Here is an 11654-nt window from a genome sequence, read left to right as displayed (position 1 = left end):
TTGATTGACAGCCTTGCTGGGTACAGTATTCTTGGATTCAGACCCTTCCTTTGCATGACTTTGTATATTTCATTCCATTCCCTTCTGGCCTGATGAGTTTCTGTTGAGAAATCAGTTGCTAGTCTGATGGGGGTTCCTTTGTATGTAACTTTCTGTCTCTCTCTGGCCGCTTTTAAGATTCTTACTTTGTCGTTAGTGTTTGCCAATTTAATTATGATGTGCCTTGGCGTCGGTCTTTTGGGGTTCATTTTGCTTGGGACTCTGTGAGCTTCTTGGATTTGTGTGGGTTTTTTCTTCTCTATATCAGGGAAATTTTCTGTCATTATTTCTTCAAATAGGTTTTCTATTCCTTGCTCAGCTTCCTTTCCTTCTGGAACCCCTATTATGCGGATGTTGTTTTGTTTCGTGTTGTCCCAAAGTTCCCTTAGGCTCTCCTCCTGCCTTTTAATTTTTTGTTCTAGAAGTTGCTCTACTTGGGTATTTTTTCCCATCTTGTCTTCTAGCTCACTGATGCGGTCCTCTGCTTCTTCTAGTCTACTCTTGATGCTTTCTATTGAGTTCTTTACAGCAGCGATGTCATTTTTCATTTCTTCTTGATTCTTCTTCATTTCCTCTTGGTTCTTGCTCATAATGTCGAATTTGTCTTCCATTCTTTTCAGCCACCTTATGACCATTTCTCTGAATTCTTTTTCTGGAAGGTTGCTTGCTTCCATTTCGTTTACTTCCTTTTCTGGTGATGCCTGCTTTTCTTTCATATGCGGGCTGTGTCTTTGTCTCCCCATGGTCTCTCTTCTCTGGGTGTCTGGTTATGTAGTTCTCTCTCTCCTGCGTCAATTTAAAGGCACAAAATACAGCACTACCAGTTACAACACACAAGGCACTGAACAGGAATGTATTCACGATATTAATAACCTCCAATAAAGGTGACCACCGGAGAAAGGCAAATTAGGGGATATTAGAGAAAGAAGAAGAGGAAAAAGAAAGAAAGAAGAAGAAAAAAAAAGGGGGGGTGTCAAAATGAAATTGGGAAAAGGGAAAAAAAAAAGAAGAAAAAAAAGTAAGAGAGACAAGAAAGAGACTAAGAGAGAAAGGGAAACAGACTATATATATTGGGGATAAAACTCCAATAGAACAATCACTTATCCCAGCAAATGCCAGCAACAAGTACCTGGGGATTAATACAAACTACAACACCAACTAATATTGAGTGAGGCAAGGGAAAGCTGAAGCACTAAACAAACAAAAAAATAAACAAAAGAAGAATAAGCAAAACAATCTCACAAAAAAGCATAAAAATTCGATATAATCTACATTCAAGCGAACAACAACAAAAGGACAGAGAGAAACACAATTTTTTGGATAGTTAAGACAGCGAAGAGAGAGGTGTGTATGGACTTGGAGCAGGGGATTGGAGATTAGATATATAAGTAGGGTGAAATTTTAAAAGGGGGTAAACAGAAAGAATAGGGAAAATCTAAAGCAGGAAAGGGGTAAGATAAACAGGACACTGAAAAGGGAAAAGTGAGGAAGAGAGTGATGGCATAAAGGTAGATTTGAGATAGAGTAAAATGATGCTAAAGGAAAGATAAAAATAGAATGTAGAACATTAATCCCAAAACAAAATGAAGAGAAAATAAAATGACACTTAAAAAAAAAAAAGATAAAATAGCAGTAGTAATAATACGGATTGAAAATAAAAATGTAATAATTAAAAAGGTAAAATCAAGTGAGGAAAAAAATTAGTTTCTTGAGTAAAAGATGCAAAAAATGAAAATAAAAAAGTAAAAAATAAAAATAAAATGTGGAGTAGTGAAGGTCATTCACTTCCTCTGTTGTTCTGTTTGGCACGCCTGTTTCTCAGTCCGGACAGTATTGCAGTTCCCTGCGTTCCACTGCTCTTCAGTGATGTAAGCCAGTCCTGATTTTAAGCAGGCGGTGTGTCTTAATTCGTATTCCTTTATTTTTGATTACACAAGAGTCAATTTGTGATTCAGCCCCTGGGTGGCAGTGTTTCTGGATTGACTTCCGGGTTTATCTATGGCCTCTCTAGGGAGTGTTAGAGCCGGTTTGTGGGAGTGGGCTGCCTCAGAGCTGGCTCTCCGATGGTCACTCCCCGCTCCGATCCCCAGGTTCCAGAAAAACAACTTTCCCCTGCAGTCTCCCAGGGTGTCCCCAACTGGGTGAACCTATGAATTGGGCTTAGTAATCAGAAGCAAGAATTTCAAGAGGAAAAAGCCCAAGTGTGCGCACTCCGTGGCTGCGCGTAAGTCTAGCACACCCCTGGAATTCTTAGGGTGTCCCTGCACTTCAGATCAAAATGGGTTGCTTTTTAGAGAGCCCTTCTGTTAGCAGCTCTGAGGACCCCCTTCCACATTCACAGATCACGCCAGCCCCAGCAGCCACCGATTTTTCTAGGCACAGACTTCCCTGGTCCTCCAGCTCCCGCAAAACGCGCGTTCCTCTCTCGCGCTGGGACCAGAGACCTCACCTTATCCTAGGCGAAATCTGACCTTTCCGTGGTGGAGTGTAGAGCTCCTCTGAACCCGTGTGTTTGCGCCAATTGGGGAGCGTTGTTCTGGGGCTCGCAGCTGTTCCGTGGGTGCCGCAGTTGTGGATTCTCAGGCTTCCGATAAGCTCCACTTTCCGGTTCCAGATGGCGGCGACCAAAGGAACTCTTTTGCACTGCTGGTGGAAATGGAGACTGGTGCAGCCACTGTGGAAAACAGTATGGAGTTTCCTCAAAAAATTAAAAATGGAACTCTCATTTGACCCAGTAATCCCACTTCTAGGAATATATCCTAAGAAGTCAGAAACACTAATCAGAAAGCATATATGCACCCCTATGTTCATAGCAGCACAATTTACAATAACTAAGATTTGGCAACAGCCTTAAGTGCCCATCATCAGATGAGTGGATTAAAAGACAGTGGTACATCTACACAATGGAATACTATGCTGCTGTAAAAAAGAAAGAACGCTTAGCCTGGATGGACCTGGAGAGCATTATGCTAAGTGAAATAAGCCAGTCAGAGAAAGATAAATATCACATGATCTCACTCATTTGTGGAATATAATGAACAACATAAACTGATGAACAAAAATAGATCCAGAGACACAGAAGCATCAAACAGACTGTCAAACCTCAGAGGGAAGGCAGGGGAGGCTTTGGCAGGAGGGGGTAAGAGATCAACCAAAGGACTTGTAACCATGCATATGAGCATGACCAATGGACACAGACAATAGGGGTGTGTGTGGAGGCATGTGCTAGAGGGTGGGAGAGGGAGTGGGGAAGTTAATCAGGGGGAAAAGGAGACATATGTGTTAACATAAAAAAAAAAACATTGAAACCTGTAAAGAATTTTTGTGAGTTTATTTGAGCCAAACTGTCAACATATGCTGGGAAGCAGAACCTGGATGGATTGAGATAATGCTCCAGAGAATGGCGGGTTACATCTTATTTATACATTGCAATCAAAGGAAAGGGACATAGGTGGGTTACATGAAATCCATTGGTGATAGACTAGAGAGGCGGGAGAAAGCAAATCCGGGAAACTCCTGGGATTGGATAAAAAATAAAATGATAGACACATACTTAGGTGGGTACAGGAACAATTAACATGATAATGAAGGAATTTGTGGTATCTGTCCTGGCACCCTGCACATTAGGTTGTGTCCCAAGGGGTCCAGAAAAAGGGAAGTTACAAGTTACCCAGACATTTCAAAGGGTATGTTATTATAGATGCAAAAAGACAGATGGGCTCAGTTAAGGTAAAGGTTGACCTTGTCAGTGAAGATACCTGCCTAAGATATAACTACCCACCTTAATTGCTTTTAGTTAAAGTTTAATTTCAGACCATCCTTTGTGGTTACTTTAGGTCTCTGAGTTTGCAAGACTGCTATGCAGGCCTTCCCTGAGTTTGTCAGGTTAGCATGTGGCTATACTTCACAGAGCTAGAACAAATGCTCCAAAAATTTATATGGAATCATAAGAGACCCCGAATAGCTGCAGCAATATTGAGAAGGAAGAATGAAGTAGGAAGGATCACAATACAAGATATCAAACTATACTACAGAGCCATTATAACCAAAACAGCCTGGTACTAGTACAAGAACAGGCATATAGACCAATGGATCAGAACAGAGACCTCAAAAATTGACCCACACCATTATAATCAATTAATATTTGACAAAGGAGGCAAGAGCATGCATTGGAGTAAAGACAGTCTCTTCAACAAATGGTGTGGAAAACTGAACAGACACATCCAAAAAGATGAAACTAGACAACCAACTTAAACCATACACAAGAATAAACTCAAGGTGGATAAAAGACTTAAATGTAAGGCCCGGAACCATAAAAATCTTAGAATAAACCATAGGCAGCATAATCTCAGATATCTCACATAGCAATATGCTTACATATACATCTTCTAGGGCAAAGGAAATTAAGGAGAAAATAAACAAATGGGACTACATCAAAGTAAAAAGCTTGTGCACAGCAAAAGAAACCACCATAAAATTGAAAAGGGAACCCACTGAATGGGAGAGCATATTTACAAATGATACATCTGATAAGGAGTTAATATCCAAAATATATAAAGTACTCATACAACTCAACAAAAAGAAGACAAACAATCCAATTAAAAAATGGGAAGAAGAGGAGGATTAAAAATGGCAGCAGAGTAAGTGGATGCTGCATGGACATGCTCCTAGGACCAAACTGGAATTGCTTCTAAAATACAGGAAAACTTCCTGAATAATCAATGAAAGACTCACTGGAGAGAACCCTGATAACCGAGGACAAAAAGTGGAGACCACATAGAGACTGGTAGGTGGGGCAGAGGTGAGAAAGGGCTGGCTGGGTGCCCACAGACAGCAGCTAAAGTTCTGGAGAGATATCTCAGCTGTGGGGGGTTGCCACTGAGAACTCTGGGGTCTAATCTCCAAGCTGGGCCCCCCAGCAGAGAGCAGCAGAACTGAGAATGGTACCCACATAACATCTCACTGTGAAAAGCAGCAGGGTTGCTGTCGGCCAGGGAGTGACTGCTGGAAATGCAGGCACCCTTTTAAAGGGCCAGTGAACAAAATCTCTGGTGGAGCTTTCACCTTGTGCTCTGGCAGAGGGAGGGTAGAGTGGACTGAAGCTGTGTGAGCAAAAGCCAGGAATGGGGGCTTTGGGGTTAGAGTTCAGAAGGCAGACACCCTGGTTTCCTGTGCTGAGTCATTCCCTCACCCTGTGGAGGTCATCTTTCTCATGCAATTGCTATACAGGTGGCTTTGCCTGAAATGAAGACAGCTGACCCACCCTATTGGAAAACACCTTGCCCCAGCTGTGTAGTTTCTGAGACCCATTAAGAGACTGAGAATAACCATTAGCCTCCGGGCAGAAGCAATTGCCCCACCCTGCTGATAAAAGCTCTTGGCACACCTGTGGACGATTGCCTGAGGGCAATTCAAGATGGAATCCTATCAGTCTGCAGCCAAAGGCGGTCTCTGGAGGATTTGAGTCTCTGCCTGATCTAGTTAGTCAGAAACAGCGTTTGACACTGTCCTGCACCAGAGATTGAGAGGCATAGCAGCTTTTTTAACTGGTAGGAGACTGGCTTCAGAGACTCTTCTTAGAGACCCACTTCACAGACTCACTCAAAGGAGCAGGTTCCAGAAACCACATATGACTTGGATGGTGCTTGGTTTTTTACCAGAGTCCACAGATGATTTTCACTTGGGGCAACCTGGCATTAAATACAGAAGGAGAAGGTGACAGGAAGACTGGACATCAGCTGGAACTCTTCTTAGAAGAGTTCTTCTTAGAAGCTCCTACTGATGTCCACAGAGGGGGAGGCCTGAGCAGACCTCAGCTTCTCACTGTTCCTTGCTCCTGGAGGATCACACGGACTGAAGAGAGTCTCTTCTGATAGACACCTTCACTGCACAATGGCCTTTGCAGCTTCCCTGGCCAAGCTCCAGGCAGAGGCCATCTGCCCCATCTGCCTGGATTACCTGAGAGACCCAGTGAACATAGATTGTGGGGACAACTTCTGTCACTCTTGCATCCATCTACAGGGTATCTTTCCCTGAATTGTCTGCCTCCACCATTGCCCTGACAAGAACTTGAAGAGGAACACCCAATTATGTCACATGACTGATATTGTTAAGCAGATTCCCACTTCAGGGAGCAAGAGGAGATTACAGGAAGAAATAATTTGTGTAAGAAGCACCATGAGGTTCTGACCCTGTTCTGTGAGAATGACCTGGAGCTGTTGTGTCACCAGTGCAGGGTCTCACCCGACCACCAGAATCAGCCCCTGATACCCATTCAGGAAGCTACAGGTAGTCACAGGAGAGGATGCTCAAAATACACATTGAGGCCCTCACTAATCACCTTGAAAATGCTGAGACAGTATATGAAAACCAAGTTGCAAATACTTGGCAAGTGAAGAGAAAGATGGAAAAATGGAGGAAGGAATTGGACTATGAATGTAAAGAACTTAAGTGTTTCTTAGAAATAGATCAAGATGAAATTGATAACAATGTACTTATAGAACAGCGGTTCTCAACCTGTGGGTCACGACCCCTTTGGGGGTCAAATGACCCTTTCACAGGGGTTGCCTAAGACCATTGGAAAACACATATTTTCGATGGTCTTAGGAACCCAGACACCGCTCCTCTATCCGTCTCCAGGCGGGTCTGCCCACATGCAGATACGCCCACATACAAGTACTTGGCATGATGACATCATTGCGCCAACCCCATCACATACACCCCATACAAATACAGGTATATGTGACAGGGTTGGCGCCATAATGTACTTATGTGGACCAGTCACACATGTTTAGAGAGCAGCTACTGTGTAGAGAGAAGCTACTGTGTAGAAAGCAGCTGCTGTGTTGAAAGCAGCTACTCTGTTAAAAGCAGCTACTGTGTTGAAAGCAGCAGTACTAGAGGTAAAATGACACTTCACGAATTATAATTACTGGGTAAATGTAAAATCATGTACTGTAAAATCATCAACTACTGCCAAAAAAAATCTGTACCATGGGAACTTAATCTGGATGCTGATCGGTCTTTTTATATTCAGCTGTGGTTGATGTGAATACCGCCCCCTTGTGATAGTAATAGGTATGTAAAAAAAACAACACAGAGAATGGTAAATTGTAGGAAACTTTAATGAACTGAATTGACTGAACTATGCCATGTATCATCTTTTGTATTATTAAAGCTATTGTTATATATTATTTTCATTAGCAAACCATCCCATGACAATGGATTGTGTAGACAAAAACATTAAGAAAAGAAAATATAGTGAGGATTTTTTACAGTATGGTTTTACCTCAATAATTACAGCAGGAATTGAGAAACCGCAATGTGTTATTTGTTGTGAGGTTTTATCAGCCGAATCTATGAAGCCAAACAAACTAAAACGCCATTTTGATAGCGAGCATCCAAGCTTTGCCGGCAAGGATACCAACCATTTTAGAAGCAAAGCTGATGGACTCAAGAAAGCCAGATTTGACACTGCTGGCAAGTACCAGAAACAAAACGTAGCAGCCATTGAAGCTTCATATTTGGTGGCACTCAGAATTGCCAGAGCTATGAACCTCACTCCATTGCTTAGGATTTACTGTTGCCAGTGGCCAAAGACATTGTTCGAGTTATGATCAAAGACGAATTTGTTACGAAATTGAGTGCAATTTCCTTATCTAATGACACTGTCTGCGGAAAAATAGATGACATGTCTGCTGATATTCTTGATCAGGTAATCCAGGAAATTAAATCTGCTCCACTTCCAATATTTAGTATCCAGATTGATGAATCTATAGACGTTGCAAACTGTTCACAGTTACTGGTTTACATGAAGTATTAATGATGGCAACTTTAAAGATGAGTTTCTTTTTTGCAAAACTCTTGAAACAACAACCACTGCACGTGAAGTATTTGACACAGTTGGTTCATTTCTGAAAGAGCATAAGATCTCTTGGGAAAAGGTTTGTGGTGTTTGCACAGATGGTGCTCCAGCTATGCTAGGATGTCAATCTGGATTTCAACGTTTGGTACTGAATGAGTCACCAAAAGTCATCGGAACTCACTGTATGATGCTTTGGTAAATATTAGCAATGAAGACACTGCCACAAGAGTTACAAGAAGTAATGAAAAGCGTCATAAGTTCTGTCAATTTTGTAAAGGCGAGCACTTTAAACAGTCGACTGTTTTCGCAACTGTGCAACGAGTTGGATGCGCCGAACAATGCTCTGCTGTTTCAACCTGAAGTGAGATGGTTGTTGAGAGGAAAAGTTTTAAAACGTGTTTTTGAGCTTCGTGATGAACTCAAAACGTTTTTTAGTCAGAAAGCAAGACCGCAGTTCGAAGCACTTTTCAGCAATAAAAGTGAACTGCAGAAAATAGCTTACTTAGTTGACATCTTTGCCATCTTGAATGAGTTAAATTTATCACTGCAAGGACCAAATGCAACATGCCTCGATTTGTCTGAAAAGATCCCATCATTGCAAATGAAACTTCAGCTTTGGCAAAAAAAATTGGATGAAAATAAAACTTACATGTTGCCTACCTTATCTGCTTTCTTTGAGGAACATGACATTGAACCAGACAAAAGGATTACGATGATAATTTCTGTGAAAGAACACTTGCACATGCTTGCAGACGAAATTTCATCGTACTTTCCAAATCTACGTGACACTCCATTTGCACTTGCCAGAAGCCCATTCACAGTCAAAGTTGAAGATGTTCCTGAGACAGCACAAGAGGAGTTCATTGAACTTATTAACAGCGATGCAGCGAGGACTGATTTCTCTACAATGCCAGTTACAAAATTCTGGATCAAGTGTTTGCAGTCGTATCCTGTTCTGTCTGAGACTGTGTTGCGTCTTCTTCTTCCATTTCCAACAACATATCTTTGTGAAACAGGGTTTTCCACCTTGTTGGTTATCAAGTCTAAATACAGAAGTAGACTTGTTGTGGAAGATGATCTTCGTTGTGCTCTTGCAAAGACTGCCCCGAGAATTTCTGATCTGGTGAGAAAGAAGCAATCTCAACCTTCGCACTGACGTTGGCTTTTTATGCATACTGTCACAAAATGTAGCAATGTAGTTTACTGTTGTTATATTAAGACTGTTACCCATGCTACACCATGCTTCAAGACAAAATTTCATTTATTTGTAATTAGAAATAAATATTGCACAATATATAATTACATATTGTTTTTGTGATTAATCACTATGCTTTAATTATGTTCAATTTGTAACAATGAAAATACATCCTGCATATCAGATATTTACATTACGATTCATAACAGTAGCAAAATTACAGTTATGAAGTAGCAACAAAAATAATTTTATTGTTGGGGGTCACCACAACATGAGGAACTGTATTAAAGGGTTGCGGCATTAGGAAGGTTGAGAACCACTGTTATAGAAGATAATGATGTTGAAGAAAAACTAATTAAAAATGGAAGGCAAATTTCATACCATATGTTCATACTAAACAATCTGTTAAGTTAAATAGAAGTATTTGCAGACAGACATGGATTTACTCATAGGTATTGAAAGTATCCACAACAGAAATGAAAACCTGGAGACCCCAGAAGTCTTTTCATGTGAATTAAAGGAGATTTTCACTCTCCCCCCACATTAATTGGGCCTGCATAAAATGATCAGCATGTTTCAGGTAATTTTGACACTGGATCTTGCAATTGCTCATCCAAATTTTACTATCTCAGATGGTCTGCCTGATCCCCAGGTACTTACTTACCCGGCTGTCCTGAGTTCTGAGGGATTTGATGCTGGCAGGCAGTTTTGGGTGGTAAAAATAGGTGGCAAAGGTGAATATTTCTTAGGTGTGTGTAAATAATCTTACCCCAGAAATACTCTCATATCACCATCCACAAGCAATGGATGCTGGCAATATCAGCTCTGGAATCGTAGATGTGGCCCTGGCCCTACAGGACAGCAGAAGATTGGCATTTTCCTGGACTTTGAGTTGGGAGAGGTTTCGTTTTATAATTTGAATAACTGGTCATACATGTATGGAATCACTGATACATTTACAGAAAAATGTATGCCTTATTTCTCCAATGCATCTTCTTCAGAATCTCTTACAATCAGTATAATCAGAGTCTAGTGATGAACAATTTGGAAGAAATTTGGTATGTGCTTAGTTTCTTCCCTTGTTATTGAAAGGGATACTTATAATAAAGATCCTGATCCCAGTTTTGATGCTTGAATATTGAAAGCTTTTAAGATGCACCCTTCTCTCCTCTCTGACCTTACACCTGATGGGAAAGCTGATGAGAAAGTCCAGGTGCTCCATCCTTGGGTGCAGGGCGATGCTCCAATCAAGCAAGTTTTCATTCGTGTCAGCAGGCTCCAACCAGAAGCACCCAGTAGCCACCATGAACACCAGAAGCTAGTCCATTTTACCTGTGTTCTCAGTCATTTTGGGAACTACTCTAATATCCACTCTACTCTCCTGCAAAAACCTCATCATGTGAGTAATAAACTTTTTCAGACTCTTTTGGTATATGGTGAGTCACCATCACTGTGAACTTTTGAAACCAATTTTGGATGGCTTCCACCATGACTATGCAATCTGGTCACCACCATTGGCATTGTGAGCAAAATTTCCCAGGTGTGAAACACCCCCACCAGGAGTTTCTCTTCTGACTTTGTGTTGTAACACACTCTGGTTCCCTAGGCAAGGGTATCCTTGAATCTTTGTGCTGCATTTGCTGAGTTCTATGGAGGCTGTGGAGATTTAACTGACCTAAGTCAGAAGTTTGGGTAGGAAACACATTCTAATCCAGCCAGTGTGCTCAGTGGTTGATTATCGACCTATGAGTCAGGAGTTATGGTTTGATTCCTGGTCAGAGCACATGCCCTGGTTGCTGGCTCGATTCCCAGTAGTGTGTGTGCAGGAGGCAGCCAATGGATGATTCTCTCTCAGCATTGATGTTCCTATCTCTTTCCCTCTTCCTTCCTTTCTGAAATCAATTATATATATATACATGTTTTATTTACTTTCCATATAATTTTTGGGAATTCTAGTTGTCTTGCTTTTGTCTCAGGTTTTATAAAATTTTCATGTACAGGGCTGAGCAAAAGCAGGTTGACAGTAGTGATACAAATGTGTACAATAATTAATAACAAATAACTCAAGAATAAACTTTTATGTATTAACCACTGTAAAATACTTTTGTTTTAAATCCTCACCAGATGATATGTTTATTGATATAGAGAGAGAAGAAGAGAGAGAGAGAGAGAGAGAGAGAGAGAGAGAGAGAGAGAGAGAGAGAAATATCTATGTGAAAGAGAAACATCAATCAGTTGCTTCCTGTACTCGCCCTGACTGGGGATTGAACCTGAAACCTATGTGCCCTGAATGGTAATCCAATCTGCAACCTTTGTGGTGTACATGACCACATTCCCCAAAACTGAGCCACCAACGAGGGCTTTAAACCTCCCTTTGACAATCCCTGTAGGACTTCCAAACATCATATACTCATTTTTGACATTATGTGAAATTGCCAACCTTTTAGAACATACTTCTGTTTGTATGCTTGTATGTGTGTTGTTTACAATCTTTGGAAATAAAGTTTTATTTTGCATAAAAGAGAGAGAGAGTGGGGAGAGAGAGAGAGAGAGAGA

The 11654-nt window shown here is 41.1% G+C and overlaps 2 pseudogenes across 2 annotated transcripts; both read left to right on the top strand.

Annotated features, from left to right (window-relative positions):
- Positions 1-5931: 5931 nt before the first annotated feature.
- Positions 5932-6610, top strand: LOC308256620 (putative tripartite motif-containing protein 61; annotated as a pseudogene). The gene has a single exon. The product of its transcript is annotated as a putative tripartite motif-containing protein 61 (transcript).
- Positions 6611-7485: 875 nt separating this feature from the next.
- LOC308256619 (tripartite motif-containing protein 60-like) lies at positions 7486-10131 on the top strand (annotated as a pseudogene). The gene is made up of 2 exons: positions 7486-7522; positions 9427-10131. The product of its transcript is annotated as a tripartite motif-containing protein 60-like (transcript).
- Positions 10132-11654: the final 1523 nt, after the last annotated feature.

The sequence above is a fragment of the Plecotus auritus genome, assembly GCF_963455305.1.
Source record: "Plecotus auritus genome assembly, chromosome: 8".
In the NCBI taxonomy this organism is placed as follows: Eukaryota; Metazoa; Chordata; class Mammalia; order Chiroptera; family Vespertilionidae; genus Plecotus; species Plecotus auritus.
The sequence above is the reverse complement of the archived record's forward strand: the minus strand, read 5'-3'. Positions and strand labels throughout refer to the sequence as shown.